The sequence below is a fragment of the Pinus tabuliformis genome, chromosome 2_1 (assembly GCF_031772625.1).
Source record: "Pinus tabuliformis cultivar Carrire ecotype Pingquan chromosome 2_1, CPIR1, whole genome shotgun sequence".
Lineage (NCBI taxonomy): Eukaryota > Viridiplantae > Streptophyta > Pinopsida > Pinales > Pinaceae > Pinus > Pinus tabuliformis.
The window spans coordinates 184,555,142-184,575,011 of record NC_142299.1 but is presented as its reverse complement, the minus strand read 5'-3'; the positions used below and the strand labels follow the sequence as shown (position 1 = coordinate 184,575,011).

General features: G+C 31.3%; 1 pseudogene; it reads right to left on the bottom strand.

The window, feature by feature from the left end:
* Window positions 1–19,362, bottom strand: part of LOC149199341 (uncharacterized) — a 77,953-nt pseudogene extending 58,591 nt beyond the window's left edge.
* Window positions 19,363–19,870: the final 508 nt, after the last annotated feature.

Sequence of the window (19,870 nt, the reverse complement as noted above, 5' to 3'; positions counted from 1 at the left end):
GGGCTTGATTGTAGGGAAAAACTCCACAGTTAAGCGCGCTTGAGCCAGAGGAGTTCTGGGATGGGTGACCTCCTGGGAAGTCCTGGTTACCGGGTGCAAGCCCCGGAAGTGATGATTGATGCTATGTGATTCGTTTTCCACATTTCACTAGTTTCAATCCCACTTCTTCACCCCTGTGAGCATCACCCGATGCAATGAGTGCTAAGTGAACTATTCAAAAATCATGAGAAATTAGTCAGTTACGACTACCTCTCATGGAAATGGTCATACGGTTGAATGACTTACTTAACGCAGTTGAATCCCAAAAATGATATCTAATATAATGCACTGCGTAAATCCCCCATACTTAAATTCAAAAAGAGTCAAGGGATCTCTTCTTGAATGGTTCATGAGGCACAATACTTGCTAAGGTTTTGCAAATGGGGTAGCAAGCTAAGTGGGCTTGATTGTAGGGAAAAACTCCACAGTTAAGCGCGCTTGAGCCAGAGGAGTTCTGGGATGGGTGACCTCCTGGGAAGTCCTGGTTACCGGGTGCAAGCCCCGGAAGTGATGATTGATGCTATGTGATTCGTTTTCCACATTTCACTAGTTTCAATCCCACTTCTTCACCCCTGTGAGCATCACCCGATGCAATGAGTGCTAAGTGAACTATTCAAAAATCATGAGAAATTAGTCAGTTACGACTACCTCTCATGGAAATGGTCATACGTTTGAATGACTTACTTAACGCAGTTGAATCCCAAAAATGATATCTAATATAATGCACTGCGTAAATCCCCCATACTTAAATTCAAAAAGAGTCAAGGGATCTCTTCTTGAATGGTTCATGAGGCACAATACTTGCTAAGGTTTTGCAAATGGGGTAGCAAGCTAAGTGGGCTTGATTGTAGGGAAAAACTCCACAGTTAAGCGCGCTTGAGCCAGAGGAGTTCTGGGATGGGTGACCTCCTGGGAAGTCCTGGTTACCGGGTGCAAGCCCCGGAAGTGATGATTGATGCTATGTGATTCGTTTTCCACATTTCACTAGTTTCAATCCCACTTCTTCACCCCTGTGAGCATCACCCGATGCAATGAGTGCTAAGTGAACTATTCAAAAATCATGAGAAATTAGTCAGTTACGACTACCTCTCATGGAAATGGTCATACGTTTGAATGACTTACTTAACGCAGTTGAATCCCAAAAATGATATCTAATATAATGCACTGCGTAAATCCCCCATACTTAAATTCAAAAAGAGTCAAGGGATCTCTTCTTGAATGGTTCATGAGGCACAATACTTGCTAAGGTTTTGCAAATGGGGTAGCAAGCTAAGTGGGCTTGATTGTAGGGAAAAACTCCACAGTTAAGCGCGCTTGAGCCAGAGGAGTTCTGGGATGGGTGACCTCCTGGGAAGTCCTGGTTACCGGGTGCAAGCCCCGGAAGTGATGATTGATGCTATGTGATTCGTTTTCCACATTTCACTAGTTTCAATCCCACTTCTTCACCCCTGTGAGCATCACCCGATGCAATGAGTGCTAAGTGAACTATTCAAAAATCATGAGAAATTAGTCAGTTACGACTACCTCTCATGGAAATGGTCATACGTTTGAATGACTTACTTAACGCAGTTGAATCCCAAAAATGATATCTAATATAATGCACTGCGTAAATCCCCCATACTTAAATTCAAAAAGAGTCAAGGGATCTCTTCTTGAATGGTTCATGAGGCACAATACTTGCTAAGGTTTTGCAAATGGGGTAGCAAGCTAAGTGGGCTTGATTGTAGGGAAAAACTCCACAGTTAAGCGCGCTTGAGCCAGAGGAGTTCTGGGATGGGTGACCTCCTGGGAAGTCCTGGTTACCGGGTGCAAGCCCCGGAAGTGATGATTGATGCTATGTGATTCGTTTTCCACATTTCACTAGTTTCAATCCCACTTCTTCACCCCTGTGAGCATCACCCGATGCAATGAGTGCTAAGTGAACTATTCAAAAATCATGAGAAATTAGTCAGTTACGACTACCTCTCATGGAAATGGTCATACGTTTGAATGACTTACTTAACGCAGTTGAATCCCAAAAATGATATCTAATATAATGCACTGCGTAAATCCCCCATACTTAAATTCAAAAAGAGTCAAGGGATCTCTTCTTGAATGGTTCATGAGGCACAATACTTGCTAAGGTTTTGCAAATGGGGTAGCAAGCTAAGTGGGCTTGATTGTAGGGAAAAACTCCACAGTTAAGCGCGCTTGAGCCAGAGGAGTTCTGGGATGGGTGACCTCCTGGGAAGTCCTGGTTACCGGGTGCAAGCCCCGGAAGTGATGATTGATGCTATGTGATTCGTTTTCCACATTTCACTAGTTTCAATCCCACTTCTTCACCCCTGTGAGCATCACCCGATGCAATGAGTGCTAAGTGAACTATTCAAAAATCATGAGAAATTAGTCAGTTACGACTACCTCTCATGGAAATGGTCATACGTTTGAATGACTTACTTAACGCAGTTGAATCCCAAAAATGATATCTAATATAATGCACTGCGTAAATCCCCCATACTTAAACAAGGAAGATATTTCAGTCATATGTCATAATTTCTTCTAGAGTATTGACAATTCTTGCAGTTGAGTTTTATCCATCATCTCACCTTGTATCTAACAGGGGGGGAAGTGATGGTCATCTATAATCTTCAAAGCCACATCAAGCAAGCCTAAGACACAACTTGAATCTGCTGCCTAATTCATAGTTGTAGCCAAAGACATAGAAGTTCAAGCAAGCCTGAGCCACAACCTAAACCTGTTGCCTGAGCCTACAACTAGAGACAACCATACCAAGATTCAGAGTTTTAGACAAATATAGAGATGCCCCTAAAAATGCCTTTGGTTGGCAGCCTTCCTTAAACCACCGCAAATTACAGACCTCCCTTTTCCAGGTTGAAGGTCTCCCTCTCCAAAGAATTAGGGAGTTCTTCCTCTAATAGAATACTTCAACTTCTTACCAGTTATGGAAGAGTTCCAGGAATTTCATTAAGCATTCCAGAGTTGGTGGTCATCCTTAAACAACTGCAAGTTGTAGACCTCCCTTTTCCAGGTTGAAGGTCTCCCTCTCCAGAGCATTAGGGACACTTCCTATAGTAAAATATGCCAGCTTCTTGCTAGATTTGGAAGTGTTTCAAGAACTGCACTAAGTGTTCCAGTGTTGGTGGTCATCCTTAAACCACCACCTTATGCCAACATTTCAGAGAGAACATTCAGCCTAGTGCTGCCATGCATTTTTTCAAATTTTATATTACAACTCTTTTCCTGGACTCATACATACCCCTTCAAATTAAGGTGGGGAATGTTGGACACCTAATCCACTAAGGGTTATGGTGTGGAGGTTGTACAATCAAAGGAAGTCCAAGAGACCTTAGAAGATGAATCTAAGAGTCACTCCAATGTATTATAAATGTATATCATGTGAATAATATAATAGATTCAAGTTTTATCCTTCATATCTTCATTCTTCTCCATGTGTGTTTAATATCATGTGTAGTATGCAATACTAAAATGATGGTCAAGGGTTTTTCAGTGGGAGTTCAATGTCATTGGTCATAGACAGTCCTAGCATACTGCGGAAACCTGGTTCCAATATGCACACATTAACATCTTGGGATTCCATGCTATGACATCTAATTCTGTTTGTATAGGTCACATATCTTAACGACGAGTGAGCCTGTTGGTCTGATGGATGTACTCAACACATTGCATCTTTTTCAAATATTTTAGTTAAAATGGCACAATCTCACCTAAACACTTTTACACTTAACACACTTCATGCATATATGAGATATTCCGCATATGTGTAACTTTTGTATATGTCCATATACAAAACTTATGCATACAAGAAATATATGCACATATATAGAAGTTGCGCATATACGAAGTATGTGCAACTTCCGTATATACACATATATGGAAGTTGTGCATATATGATAGTTGGGCTTACATAGAAGATGTGCATATACAGAAGATCTCAAGAGAAGCATTCAGAAATATCAGAAAACTCAAGCATATATATCTTTCCAACTATGAAAAAGTTGAAGTTTGACCCTCGTAACTGGCCCATCAAAAGTCCCTAGAAACACTGAAATTGACAGGCACAAATTTCAAAGAATTTCCAAGTGTGATTGAACTCCCCAATGATTTAGAAGTTTATTGGATAGGAAACCCTTTATTAGAGACGATGATGCCTTTGTTGGGTATCTTAATGAACTTTACGGAGTTTCATCTCGAGTATCAATAAGAAGTGAAGTGTTTGTTGTCTTAGCTTGAACGGTCGAGTTAGTTGTCTTGGTTGAAAGTGGCTAGATGTCCCATAATCCAAACATTAGAGGTATTATTTGATGACGTTGTATACCCCAACCTTCAATATTTCATATTAGTGGAGTGTATTAATGTGGTGGAGGTTGGAATGTTACCAATTACACTCACCTGTGTGCAATTGAGTAGTTGTTATAATCTGGGAAGTATAGTAGGCTTTTATGGTCTTGCAATGCTTGAAGAATTACACATTAAAAAGTGTAACAAATATTAGGAGTTGTCAACTGTTAAAAAAATGGTGTCCTTGAATCATTTGAGTGCAATCAATTGTGTGAAGTCGAGAAGCATACGATATTTGGTGCACCTAACAAAGCTTTGAAAGCTACCTATTTGGGGGTGCCCTTAGTTGGACAAGTTGGAGGGAGTTGAATATTGCACATGTTTACTATCTTTTTATCTCAAGGGGTGTCATAAATTGCAGTTGGGTGAGAGAGTAGTAGAGAGGCTACACCATAAATGTACATTTTGTTTGACTTGGAGGAACCAAATCAAAATCGAAATTCAAGTTTTTAGTTTGCAATTTAAAATAAGAGAGACTTAAATATAATCAGGCATGCTTGTAATATTACTATAAATGGTATTTTAAGAGGGAAAGAAATGGAGCCCATTTTAGTACAAAAATATTGTATAGCGAAGTTTCTTTTGTACTTTTTTAAAAATTTATATCTTAAAAAAAAAATATTATAATTTTATGATTATGTTTCCATTATATGTCCAACACAACTAATGACAAATGTTGGATCAAATGGATTCCCTTCGACATGGGAAAAGGTGCCTTCAGGAGTGACTAGATCATATCAAATGCAGAGTAGAACACACGGAGGCTCATTTGCATGAGGTCTTCCATGAGAAACATGAAAATGGTCTAACGAACCAAACTCTAGACAACAATGCGGGCTGATAATGGGAGTAGATTGTATTCAGATTCTAGATCTCTTTTGGGCAAGTTGGGTAATCAAGATGCATAATATAAATTTTCTTATTTTTTAGCCAAATGTGTTTTATCTCTACCACCTGTCCAACACATCTATTAAAAATAAGACTGATAACATATTTTTGAAAAACTTCAATAATATAACATTTTCTAAATTAATAAATATTTTCAATTTAAAAATAAAAATATATTTTTAGAATATTAATACTTAAAACAACAATTAACAACTTTCGTCCATAGTTTACACTTCATTTATCTCGTAATACCAACATCAGAGAAAATAAAGTGATCCAGGCACCATATTTTAAACATATCGATGGGTTTGTTTAATACAAAAGACCTTGTACTTTGCTCTAGTTAGTGGTTTCATCTTTATGAAACACATTAATTTTTTTAATGTATGAAACATGGTGTTGTCACTCTTGAATCAATGAATTCTTCATTTTTAATGTCCTTTGTAACTCAACATTGTAAATCATATTACTCAAATTACAACTAAATAATGTTTCAAAGGGTTAAGTATTTTTTATATGAATCAGGGAGATTCATTTTAATTTTAGATTTATAAATTATTTAGAGAATTATTTTTTAAAGTATAAATATTTTTTTTTAAATATAAAATTTGAAGAAATATTTGAATCTTAAGAGATTTGCTTTAATAGATGAGTTTACACCTTTTAAATAATTTTTCAAATTTTGTATTTCAAAAGAAATTTGCATTTTAAAAAATTTGATTCTCTAAATATTTAATCGATCTAAGATTAAGATAAATTTATCTAATTCATATAAGAAAATACTTAATAACCCTTCAATCATTATTTGGTTGTAGTTTAAGTAATATGATTTACAAAACACTTATAAAAAATCTTGAATTATAAAGGACATTTAAATTATATGAAATTTTGAATATATATATATAAACTCCATGGCAAGGAATTACAAATCTATTTCATTTTGAGCAACATACCAATAAAACAAGTATTTTAATTATAAGAGAATTTTTTTTTTAATATTTTTATAAAATATATACATAATTGACATTAAAATATATTAATTAATATAGATATTTAACTAATTACATGTCTTTTTATACCAAAAAGTGAAATTATATATACAACTCTCTTTCATTCTGAATTGAAATATCAATAATTAATAATACTTGTAATTTAAATTAATTAAGTATGTATATTTATTTTTGTTATTTTTTATTATAGTTGACATTTAATTATATATTGAGTTGGAAGAAATTACACATCTTCTTCATATTGAGCTATTAAATTTTTTTTAAAGTGAAATTATATATACACCTATCTTTCATTGACTGAAATATCAATAATTAATAATAATTGTAATTTAAATTAATTATGTATATTTATTTTTGCTATTATTTATTATAGTTGACATTTAATTATATTGAGTTGGAAGAAATTACATCTTCATATTGAGCTATAAAATTTTCCTTGATAAAATACAAATCTAAATAAATAAAAAAGTCTTGATCCATCTTTAGATTTAATAGACCCATGGTTTATATATATATATATATATATAAACTCTATATGGAAGGAATTATGCAGTTCATTTTTAAGAAATTTTTATTTTTAACAAGTTTATATAATATATACATAGTTGACATTCAATTAGTACAGTGTGAGTTGGCCCAATGGTTAAGAGCATGTGTTTCTTCCTACAAGGTCATAGGTTCAAAACTAGAGGGGTAGAGTATGTATGCCTTTGTAGACTTAATAGTAAAATCAGTTGGGAGGTGGGTCCCTTGTCCCACAATGCAATTCAACACCAAAAAAATCCAAAAATATTGCTCCAATTCTATATATATATATATATATATATATATATATATATATATATATATATATCCCAAGGTTCAAATATTTCTTCAAATCTCTCACCATTTAAACAATTTTCCAAATTTTGTATTTCAAAACAAAGTTTGCACCTCAAAATATTCAATCCTCTAAATATTTAATAGATCTAAGATTAAGACAAACCTACTTAATTCATATAAACAAATACTTAATAACCCTTAAATCATTATTTGGTTGTAGTTTGATTAATATGATTTACAAAGCACTTATAAAAAATGCTGAATTAAAAAGGACATTAGAATTACATTAAAAATGAAAAATTATATCTATATCTATATATATATATATAGGAAGAAAATACATATTTCATTTTGACCAATAAAACAAATATTTTAATTATACGAAACTTTTATTTTTCAATCGTTTCATATAATATATACATAATTAACATTAAAACATATTAAGATATAGATATCTAACTAATTACATCTCTTCTTACAATCAAAATTGAAATTATATATACATGTCTATACATGTCTTCTTCATTCTGAGTTGTAATATCAATAATTAATTATACTTGTAAATAAAATTAATTAAGCATGTATACGTATTTTTGTTATTATTTATTATAGTTGACATTTAATTATATATTGAGTTGGAAGAAACTATACATCTTCCTCATATTGATCTCTATAATTTGCCTTGATGCAATAAAAATCTAAATAAATAAAAATGCTTTAGTCCATATCCACATTTATTAGATCCATGGTTTATACAAACTCCTTAGGAAAGGACTTATGCATCTAGTTCATTTATAAGATTTCTTTTTTTACAATTTTATATAATATATACATAGTTGACATTGAACTAATACAACATTAATACAATTGAGTGGGCCTAATGATTAAAAGCATGTGTTTCCTCCTAAGAGGTCATAGGTTCAAAACTAGAGGGGAGTATTTTATGTATGTCTTTGTAGACTTAGTAGTCAAATCACTTGGGAGGAGGGTCTCTTATCCCACAAATAAGGGGGTCTCATTCATCAATTTGGCATCCCAGTATGTATATATATATATATATATATATATATATATATATATATATATATATAGTTAACATAGATATTTAACTAATTATACATCTTCGACACCGAGAGACAGATTCTAGAACCCAGTATCAGGGAATATGTGAGGGTCCCTTGTCCCACCAATTTTGTGTCTAGCTTGGCAGTGACCTTAAAATTGGATATATATATATATATATATATATATATATGTTTTTGACACGAGAAGCACATTCTACAATCTAGTATGAAGCGATGTGTAAGTATGCCACGTCTCCACTAAAATAATAATGGAAATAAAAAAATATGTCCTCCAAAGCAAAAATGAAAATAATCATATAGATAAAAAACTATAATACGATTCAACATAAACAATGAAAATTCTTGCTCCAAAATTTTTATTATTATTTATTTTAATTAAATATTTGTAAAATGAACTTCTAAAAGAAAAATCATATCTTATAGATAAATTAAAATCTTTAAAGACATAAATATTTCCATATCAAAATTGTAATATTTGAAAATATTAATTTAATGCAGTTTCATTATGAATTTTGTTACCATAACATGTAACAAACATCATTAAATGTAATTAATATTAAACTTTTAAGATTAATATTAATATTATTATTACATTAATATTAATATTAATATAATATAATATAATATAATATTAATATTAATATTATTAGATTTAATAACTTTGCATTAATAATTTAAGGAAATCTTTGGAAATGAGCTTATGAGAGATCCGAGTTAGATGGATCTAGATTGGTGTATATATATATCAATTTTTTCAAGGTTCAAATATTTCTTCAAATCTTTCTCAGAAGTGTGCATCTTAAGAAATTTGATTTTCTAGATATTTAATAGATCTAAGATTAAGATGAACCTACCTAATTCATACAAACAAATACTAATAAACCTTAAATGATTATTTGGTTGTAGTTTGAATAATATGATTTACAAAACACTTATAAAAAATGTTAATATTGAATTACCAAAGACATTAAAATTATATAAAAATGAAGAATATAGATATATATATTCCATGAGAAAGAATTATAAATCTATTTCATATTTAACTATACACCAACAAAAAAAAATATTTTAATTATAAGAAACTTTTATTTTTCAACAATTTTATATAATATATGCATAATTGGCATAAAAGTATAGTGATTAATATCATTATTTAACTAATTATTGCCAAAATATATTAATTAATATCAATATTGAACTAATTACATGTCTTCTTACAATCAAAAGTGAAATTATATATACATGTCTCCTTCATAATATTAATAATTAATAATACTTGTAATTAAAATTAATTATATATTTATATTTATTTGGGCTTTTATTTATTAGAGTTACATTTAATTATATATTGAGTTTAATTTGCCTTGAAATAATAAAAATCTAAATAAAAAAATGGTTTGATCCATCTCCACATTTAATGGATACATGCTATATATATATATATATATATATACACACACTTCATAGGAAAGGAACTACACATCTAGTTCATTTTTCCGAAAGTTTTATTTTTAACAATTTTGTATAATATACATATAGTTATTTTGAGGTAATACAACTTGAGGGGGTCTAATGTTTAAAAGCATGTTTTTCCTCCTAAAAAGTCATAGGTTCAAAACTAGAGGGGGTAGAGTATGTATGTCTTACTAGACTTAGTGGGTAGATCACTTGGGAGGTAGGTTCCTTGTCCCACAAATAAGGGGGTCTCACACACCAATTTGGTGTCTGGCTTGGCCGTGACCTTAAAATTGAGTTTTATATATATATATATATATATATATATATATATATATATATATATATATATATATATATATAGATAGATATATATATATATATAATTGATATTAAAACATAGTTAACATAGATATTTAACTAATTACATGGCTTAGACACACACTCTACAAGATAATAGTAAAAATAAAAAAATTAATGTCTCCCTAAGCCCAAAATAAAAATAAAAATAAATATATGAATAAAAAAAACTACAATACAATTCAACACAAGAATCTAAAATCTTGCTCCAATTTTTTTATTATTATTTCTTTTAATTAAATATTTCTAAAATAATTTTTTAAAAGAGAAATTATATCCTATAGATATATTAAAATATTTAGACACATAAATATTTCCATGTCAAATTTGTAATATTTGACAATATTAATTTGATGTAGTTTTATTATGAATTTTGTTATGATGCCATGTAAAAAACATCATTAAATATAATATAATATTAAACCATTAAGATTTTTAATAGATCTAATACTACATCCAAAATTTGATTCTCTATATATTTAATAGATCTAAAATTAAGATGAAGCTACCTAATTTATATAAACAAATACTTAATAACCCTTAAATCATTATTTCGTTGTAAAATGATTTACAAAACACTTATAATTTATTGTTTTTTTAGTTAAGACTACCTAAGTACCCACGGGGGATTTGAACCGGTGACCTATCGCATGGAGTGCCTTAACAACGCACCCATTCACCGTCAATCCAAAGCCCCATGGGCACACTTATAAAAAATATTGAGTTACAAAAGACATTAAAATTACATGAAAAAAGAAGAATTATATATATATATATATATATATATATATATATATATATAGATATATATATATATATAAACTTCATGGGAACGAATTACAAATCTATTCCATTTTGAACAACACAACAATAAAACAAATATTTTAAAATTACATCAAAAATGAAGAATTATATATATATATAAACTTCATGGGAAGGAATTACAAATCTATTTTATTTTGAACAAAATACCAATAAAACATATATTTTAATTAGAAGAAATTTTTATTTTTCAATAATTTTATATAATATATACATAATTGGTATTAAAATATAGTAATTAATATAGATATTACATGTCTTCTTATAGTTAAAAGTGAAATTATATATACACATCCCTCTCATTCTGAGTTGTAATATCAATAATTAATAATACTTGTAATTAAAATTAATTAAATATGTATATTTATTTTTGTTATTATTTATTATAGTTGACCTTTAATTATATATTGAGTTGGAATAAATTACACATCTTCCTTATATTGAGCTATAGTATTTGCCTTGATGCAATTAAAATCTAAATAAATAAAAATGCATTGATTCATCTCCACACACACACACAGATCTATATGATGATGATGATGATGGTTAATGTCCACTGAGACCAAACTTTGGTGTACCGGACCTAAAGAAACGAATTATTTAGTTTGATTTAAGATTTTATTCCTATGCTCAAAAATCTTGGAGAGAAACCTCCCGAGCTCACTGTAATTTTAACAACGTAAAAGTCTAGGAAGGTCAGTATTGCAACAAATATTTTGAAATTAAGATCTAACGTGGTTGTACGTGAGGCACTCTAATAGGAAGTGATTTTCATCCTCGATGTTCGTATTCTCACAAAGATGGCAGAACCTTTCCATCCATGGTGTTTTAGGAACTGCGCAATGACCCGTTTCACTATGGAGCTCATGAGAGATTGTTCTCATCTTGGTTATATTATTTTTCTTCTTTGAGCTAGTTAAAACAGAGAGATACTTTTGATCTTCTAGGGTGGGGTTGATAACCTCCTTATAATATCTTAATTTTATTTTAGCTGCTAAATATTTCTCACACCACATTTTTTCTTTGAACTTAGAAGCAACAATATTTTAATGTTATTAATGTTTTGCAATGAAACATTCTCATCGATCTCCCAATGGTTTAACCAGGCCCTAGTGTCTTTATACCAACCTCGTTTGAGCCTCAAGTGGTTTTGGCTGGAATTTAAAGCTAGCTTAGGAAGTCTATGGTCTCCTATGTTATTGAGTTTGTGCTTGTACAACAGAAGCCTAGTCATAGCTAGGTTCTCAATAGGGGAAAGACCGACCTCTATAAGGAGAATAGGATAGGGTGTGTTGCTTTTAATTTTAAGAATATACATTATAAAACACTTATGGATTTGCTCAATCTTTCTCCAGGATTCTCTAGAGATGCTACAACCCCAAACCTCACATCCATATAAGATAACCGGAGTGACTAAAGTTTCAAAGAGGAACTTCTTTCTGTCCCACATTACGAGGTTTGTCGTTTTATAATTATTTTCAAGACCACAATAATCTTTCCATCCCCCATTAATCCTTTTCTCAATGCTATAGTTCCAGTTGAGCTTGTGATGAATATCAATTCCTAGGTACTTCTGGGAAGACACTTCCTCCAAGTTACTATTGTCATACATAAAATTAGCGTAAGTGTCCTTCTTGGATTTGATAATCATACCCATGATAGAGCAGAAACCTTTAGGAAGTATAAGTTGCTTATCAAGATCAGATGGGCACCTTGCGAGAAGAACAATATCGTCAACGTAGAGAAGAAGGATGATGATTATCCCAGCTAAGACTATGCCAGCACATCCTGCTTCCTCTAAACAACCTTCTAGCTTGTCACTGTAAATGCCAAATAGGGCAGGGGAGAGGGGGCAACCTTGTTTAACTCCGATATTACACTTAATATCTTTCGACCACCCCTCATTGCTCTTTAACTTGGTAATTACATTCTCATATAACCTTATAGCAGCAGCTCTCAACTTAGAAGGAACCTTTAGCTCTTCTAATATGTTCCAAAGGTTGTTTCTAGGAACCTTATCGAAATCCTTTCTAAAGTCCACAAAGCAACAAAAGAGATTGGATTTATCTTTGTGGCATTCCTCCACAATGATCCTAAGCATAACGAGGTGGTCTGTTGTTGAGTGCTTCTTTCTAAAACCCACTTGGACTTTAGCCCGCTTACCTTCACTTTCAAGCCATATGCTTAACTTCCTTTCCAGAATAATACCATATAACTTGGCCAGGAGAGGGTTGATCATAATTGTCCGATAATTAGAGGGGTTATTTGAATCTGCACTTTTAAAAATAGAGATAATGAGGCTTTGAGTCCATGGTTTAGGGAACCCTTGCTTGACCGCTTGATTGAAAAGCTTGTGAATGTGGGGGATGAGGATAGGACCTCCAATTTTTAAGATTTTTGTTGGGTAACCATCAATGTCCTTAGCTTTCCCATTAGCCAAGTGATTAACCCCAAAATCAATGTCTTCTAATGAGAAAACTTATTTCGTTGTGAGTAGGGTTTCAAAGTTATCCATGACATTTGCAGATTCATAAAGCTTTTTAAGGTAGGAATTCCAGTCGTGTAAAGCAATTTATTATTATCTTTAGTTTTCCTAGTTAGAATCTGCCTCTAGAATTTCTTAGGAGCTACCTTAGAGAGGTGTAAGAGATTCTCTTGTCTTTTATGAATATACTGCCTTTTTTTCCTTTTAGTTAGGGCTTTGTATATTTTTATCTTGCCAATTTTAAGAGATTCATCAACAACTTCCTTAATTGCTCTCCTCGTACTTTTACAATCTTTGTCATACCATGGGTTGGTTTTGCTATTTCTTTTATTACTTGAAACTTCAATTGAGAACTTGTTAATAGAATATGAGAGGGTTGTAGTAAAATTATGATAGAGATCTTCTATGTTGTCTATACTAGATAAAGGAAGCAAATTAGTTTTTAATTCATTTAGAAAGAGATCTTTTTTTATTTCTATCAAAGATTAACTTCTTTTGGCTATAAGGATTATCTTCTATGGGATCTCTATGCATGACAAAATTGAGAGTTATAAGGCCTATGGTCAGAGTCAGGCTCGTGGTCGTTTAAGATGTCAAATTTGTTATTTCGTTGTATACATATCCATGGGAAAGAAATTACACGTGTATTTCATTTTTAAGACATTTTAATTTTCAACAATTTTATATAATATATACATAATTGACATTTAACTAATACAATTTGAATGGACTTAATGGTCAAAAACATGTATTTCCTCTAATGAGGTCATAGGTTGAAAGCTAGAGAGGCGTAGAATATGTTCGCTGTAGTCAAATATAAAATGTTACTCCAATCTTTTTTTTAATATTTCTTTTAATTAAAAAATTGTAAAATGAATCTTTAAAAATTAAATCATATTCTATGTATATATTAAAATCATTAAAGACATAAATATTTTTAGGCCAAAGTTATAATATTTGAAAATATTAATTGAATGTTGATTTATTATGAATTTTTTTATCATGCAATGTAAAAAAACATCATGAAGTCTAATATAAATATTAAACGATTATTATTATTATTATTCTTAAATTTAATATTATTATATTACAATATTAATATTAGTATTAATAGATTTAATGACTTTGGATTAATAATTTAAGGAAATGTTTGCAACTGGGCCCATTTCATTTAATTAAATATTCGTAAAATGAATCTTTAAAAGATAAATCATATCTTATAGATTTATTAAAATGGTTAAAGACATAAATATTTCTACGTCAAAGTTGTAATATTTGAAAATATTAATTGGATGTAATATTTTTATAAATGTTGTTATCATGCCATGTAAAAAACATCAATAAGTCTATTATTATTATTAATAAATTTAATAATAAATTTAGGTTAATAATTTAAAGAAATGTTTGCAACTTGACCCATGAGAAATCTAGAATTATATCTATCTATCTATCTATCTATATATATATATATATATATATATATATTCTCTCAAAATTCAAATCTTTCTTCGAATCTTTCTTAATTCAACCATTTCTCAAATTTTGTACTTAAAAAAAATTATAACTAAAAACTTTAATTCTCTACTTTTTTACTCAAAAGAATTTATAACTTAAAAACATTAATTTTCTCATTAAGATGAACCTGCTAATTCATATAAATAAATACTTAATAACTAATAATTAGATAAATATTTAATAGCTAATAGTTAGAGTAATATGATTTACAAAACACACATAGAAAAGGGTGAGTTACAAAAGACATTAAAATTACCAGAAAAATGAAGAATTATATATATAAACTCCATGTATAAATCTATTTCATTTTGAGATTCGCACTGCACACCCCAGCACCTCGACCTTTTTACTTTCAAATGATTTCCATATAATAATAATCCCAAAGCTTCGAGGCTTCTAAATAATTTCCATATAATAATCCCAAAGCTTTGACCTCCCTACGATGGTCATCTAAGACGAAGCATATTCCGAGGATATTCGGTTTGTGGATTATCATCTAACACGAAGCATCTTCTGAGGATATTCGGTTTGTAGTTAACCCTGGCTGTCCATTAATTAAAAAATAAAAAGTCAACAATCTTTCTCCACCTAAGGCTGATATATAATCGCTTATTAGAGAATAAGCTTATTACACCAAATATGTATCTAAGAACTCCCTGTTTGATTTTAACAAACCCTCGCAAACTGCATGGTAAATATTAATTAATTACTATTAATTAATTAATTATAATAATATATTAATTAATATAGTAAATATTAATTATTTTATAATAAATTGTAATAAGTAAATGATTGATTTATGTTTTTACGAGTTATTCATCATTAATATCATTTTATTCTTATTCAACTTATGAGATATTATCATTAATTTATTATATAGTGTTTAATAATTATCATGACTTTATTTAATTGACATCTTCAACATTTATAATATTTTTTCACCTGACGACTATCAGTAACTTGTATAATGTTTAATATTCGTACTTCATTAACTTTTATGATATTCTTTAAATGGTTGAATACAATTGTTTTATTTACATTAAATATTTTAATTAAAGAATTTTTTATTTTCAATAGTTTTATATAATATATACATGATTGGTATTAAAATATATTAATTAATATATATATTTAACTAATTATATGTCTTTTTACAATCAAAAGTGAAACTATATATAAAAGTCTTAGTTGTAATATCAATAATTAATTATAATTGTAATTAAAATTAATTAAATATGTATTAGATTTTTGTTTTTATTTATTATATTTGACATTTAGTTATATAACAAGTTGGACAAAATTACATATCTTTCTCATATTGAGATATAGAATTGCCTTAATGCAATAAAAATCTAAATAAATAAAAATTATTTGATCCATATCCACATTTAATAGATTCATGGTTGGTATCTCTCTATATTTGTAAGAAGTCTTTATTTTTAACAGTTTGATGATGATGGTGGTGGTAGTGGTGGTGGTTAATGTCCACTGAGACAAAAGTTTGGTCTATCCGACCTAAAGAAATGAATTATTTAGTTTGATTTAAGATTTTATTCCTATGCTCAAAAAGCTTGGAGAGAAGCCTCCCGAGCTCACTGTAATTTTGACAACATAAAAGGCTAGGAAGGTCAGTGTTGCAACAAAGATTTTGAAACTAAGATCTAATGTGGTTGTACACGGGGCACTCTAAGAGGAAGTGATTTTCATCTTCGATGTTCATATTCTCACAGAGATGACAGAACCTTTCTATTCATGGTGTTTTAGGATCTGCCCAACGACCTGTTTCACTATTGAGCTCATGAGAGTTCGTTCTAATCTTGGCTATATTAATTTTCTTCTTTGAGCTAGTTAAAACAGAGAGATACTTTTGATCTTCTAGGGTGGGGTTGATGACCTCGTTATAATATCTTAATTTTATTTTAGCTGCTAAATATTTCTCACACCACATTTTTTCTTTGAACTTAGAAGGAACAATATTTTTAATGTTATTAATGTTTTGCAATGTAACATTCTCGTCGATCTCCCAATGGTTTAACCAAGCCCTGGTATCTTTATACCAACTCGTTTGAGCCTTAGGTGGTTCTGGCTAGAATCTAAAGCTAGCTTAGGAAGCCTATGGTCTCCTATGTTATTGACTTTGTGCTTGTACAACAGAAGCCTAGTCATAACTAGGCTCTCGATAAGGGAAAGACCCACTTTTATAAGGAGAATAGGATAGGGTGTGTTGATTTTAATTTTGAGGTTATACGTTATAAAGTGCTTCCGGATTTACTGAAACTTTCTCCAGGATTCTCTAGAGATGCTATAACCCCAAACCTCACATCCATATAAGATAACCAGAGTGACTAAAGTTTCAAAGAGGGACTTCTTTCTATCCCACATTACGAGGTTTTCCATTTTACAATTATTTTCAAGACCAAAATAAGCTTTCCATCCCCCATTAATCCTTTTCTCAATGCTATAGTTCCAGTTGAGCTTGTGATGAATATCAATTCCTAGGTACTTGTAGGAAGACACTTCCTCCAAGTTACTATTGTCATACATAAAATTAGCGTTAGTTTCCTTCTTGGATTTGATAATCATAACTTTTGTTTTGTTAGTGTTAACAATCATATACACATAGTTGACATTGAACTAATACAACTTGAGTGGGCCTAATGGTTAAAATCATGTGTTTTCTCCTACCAAATCATAGGGTAAAAACTAGAGAGGGGTAGAGTATGTATGCCTTTGTAGACTTAGTAGTTAAATCAATTGAGAGGTGGGTTTCTTGTCTCATATACCAATTTGGTGCCGCTTAGTCGTGACCTTAAATTTGGATTATATATATATATATATATATATATATATATATATATATATATATATATATATATATATATATATATATATATATATTGCTGAAGCAAGAGTCGTACCTTCTATTTAATTGAATTAGAAAAACAAATTACATACATTACAACAATCCCAAAGGATTTGAGGGCCATAGAATTAACTATCCGCTCAGAGCCTTGGGCACCGAGCCAAAGGCTTAAAAACTGGGCCAAGGGCCCACAAACATAACTACAAGACCTTCAAAATACAAACAAAAGACACATGGAAGATATCTATATATATATATATATATATATATATATAGCCCCAAGGGTTATCTCAACTGGTTGAGTCCCCGTTGTTAAGTACCTCACTCATCGGGAGGTCACAGGGTCAATTCTCCTCGACGCCCTTGGGGTTAGGCCCTGCTAGTGCATTCAAAGGAATGGAACAAATTTCTGACACATCTCAAGTGGATTCAATTCCCAACAATCCACGAAATAAATTGTACATAAAAAAATTATATTCATATTGTTATGTCTCCCCTAATTTTGATATTCATGCATCTGTGTATTTTTCATATATTTTACTTTTGGAGTAGTGTGTGTCATATTGATTGACCTATGTGGATGTTGGGACAAGGTCAAAAAGAGCATACTCTAAAGTGAAAGTGCATGCCAAAAATGAAAAACAGGTTCCTCTACAAAGTAATAATGTGAATGTCCTTGTTGGCCATTTCTATGGTCTATGAATTATTTTAGGCTGGTTTCATAGCCTACTTGATATTGGCAGCATTTTTGTGGAAGGCCTCATTGCTACTATACATCTACTACATTGTGGTTGTTTACTTTTTCTTGTTCTATCAAAGGTTGGTTTCGATGTGTAGTAAGACCACATGCTAGGAAGAACTCCCGATGATGGAGATGTCCCTGGGAGTTGACTTTGATGAGATGTAAGGGGGAAATGAATTGCTCCATCATATGCAGCAGTTTGGGCAATAGGTGAACTTGAAGAAATCCCATAGTGAGATGTTGCACCTCCAAAACTGCTATATGAGTGACTTCCATATCCAGAGGATCTATATGGACCAAGACTGTAACTGCCCGCACCTAGTGATGCTCGACCAGAAGTTGTTCCTTGGAGAAGAAGTTGGCAGCCCAAGTCCAACTGTGTTGAAGAGTTTAATGAACTATAAGGAAGGTTTGTTGCAGTAGGGTCTCTAGACAAACTTGGCAGTGCTGCATCACTTAATCCATATGGATTTAGACCGGTAACTGGTATTGATGTTGGGTTCATAGTATTCCGATGACCAATAAGTTGTGGGTTGACTGGCCCATGACCCAATCCACCATATTGTGAAATGTGATTTACATCACCTTTATCCTTCAAATCAAGAACAACTTGGCCCTGGTTTGCTGCAAATTTCTTCTTTTTTCCTTCAAATGCTAATTTACAAAAAATTTGATGCCCATCTATTGATTTAACAGGATCTTCTAGGGCTCGATTTCTTGCTTCAATTGTTTTGTAAAGAATAAGGGAGTATTCTTTGTACTTACTAGATTTTCTATCAAAACCACTAGGGCCTTCTTCAATGTCTCCATAATGAGAGAAAAAATTAGTCATTCTAGTAGGTTTCATGTCTTTAGGAACATTACCCAGTAGCTGGTTGAAAGGGATTACCTGGTTGTATGGGTTGTACAGGTACCATGGGTGGAAGAAGGTGTTGTTTGACTTGAAAGGGATTAACTGGTTGTAGGGGTTGTTGAAGGAGTTGGTTCAACTGTCATTGATGCTTCCCAACAACAACCATATTACAGACAACCATTCTACCATCAATCATCTTGATGGGTTATTCCAATGCACTCAAGGCACAATCAACATGTTTATATGTGATAAATCCATATCCCTTGTTCTTACCAGTGGTCTTGTTAGTGACAATAACTGCATCTACAATTTCTCCATGCTCGACAAAGACTGATTTGAATGACTCTAAGGTAGTTTCATACCCAATCCCTCTAACAAAGAGCTTCTTTCTCTTCTTCCCTTAGTTTGTTTTATCTTATTGCATGCTCTGCATTCTGAGTGTGTGCATCATAAGCTCCCACTTTAGTGTCTTTTTGTGGTTTGTTCCTTGTCAGGGCACATTTATTCTCCACCCCCTCCTTTTGTGCTATTGTATCTGGTGTATCTCTTTAGAGGTCCCATTAGTTGGGGTG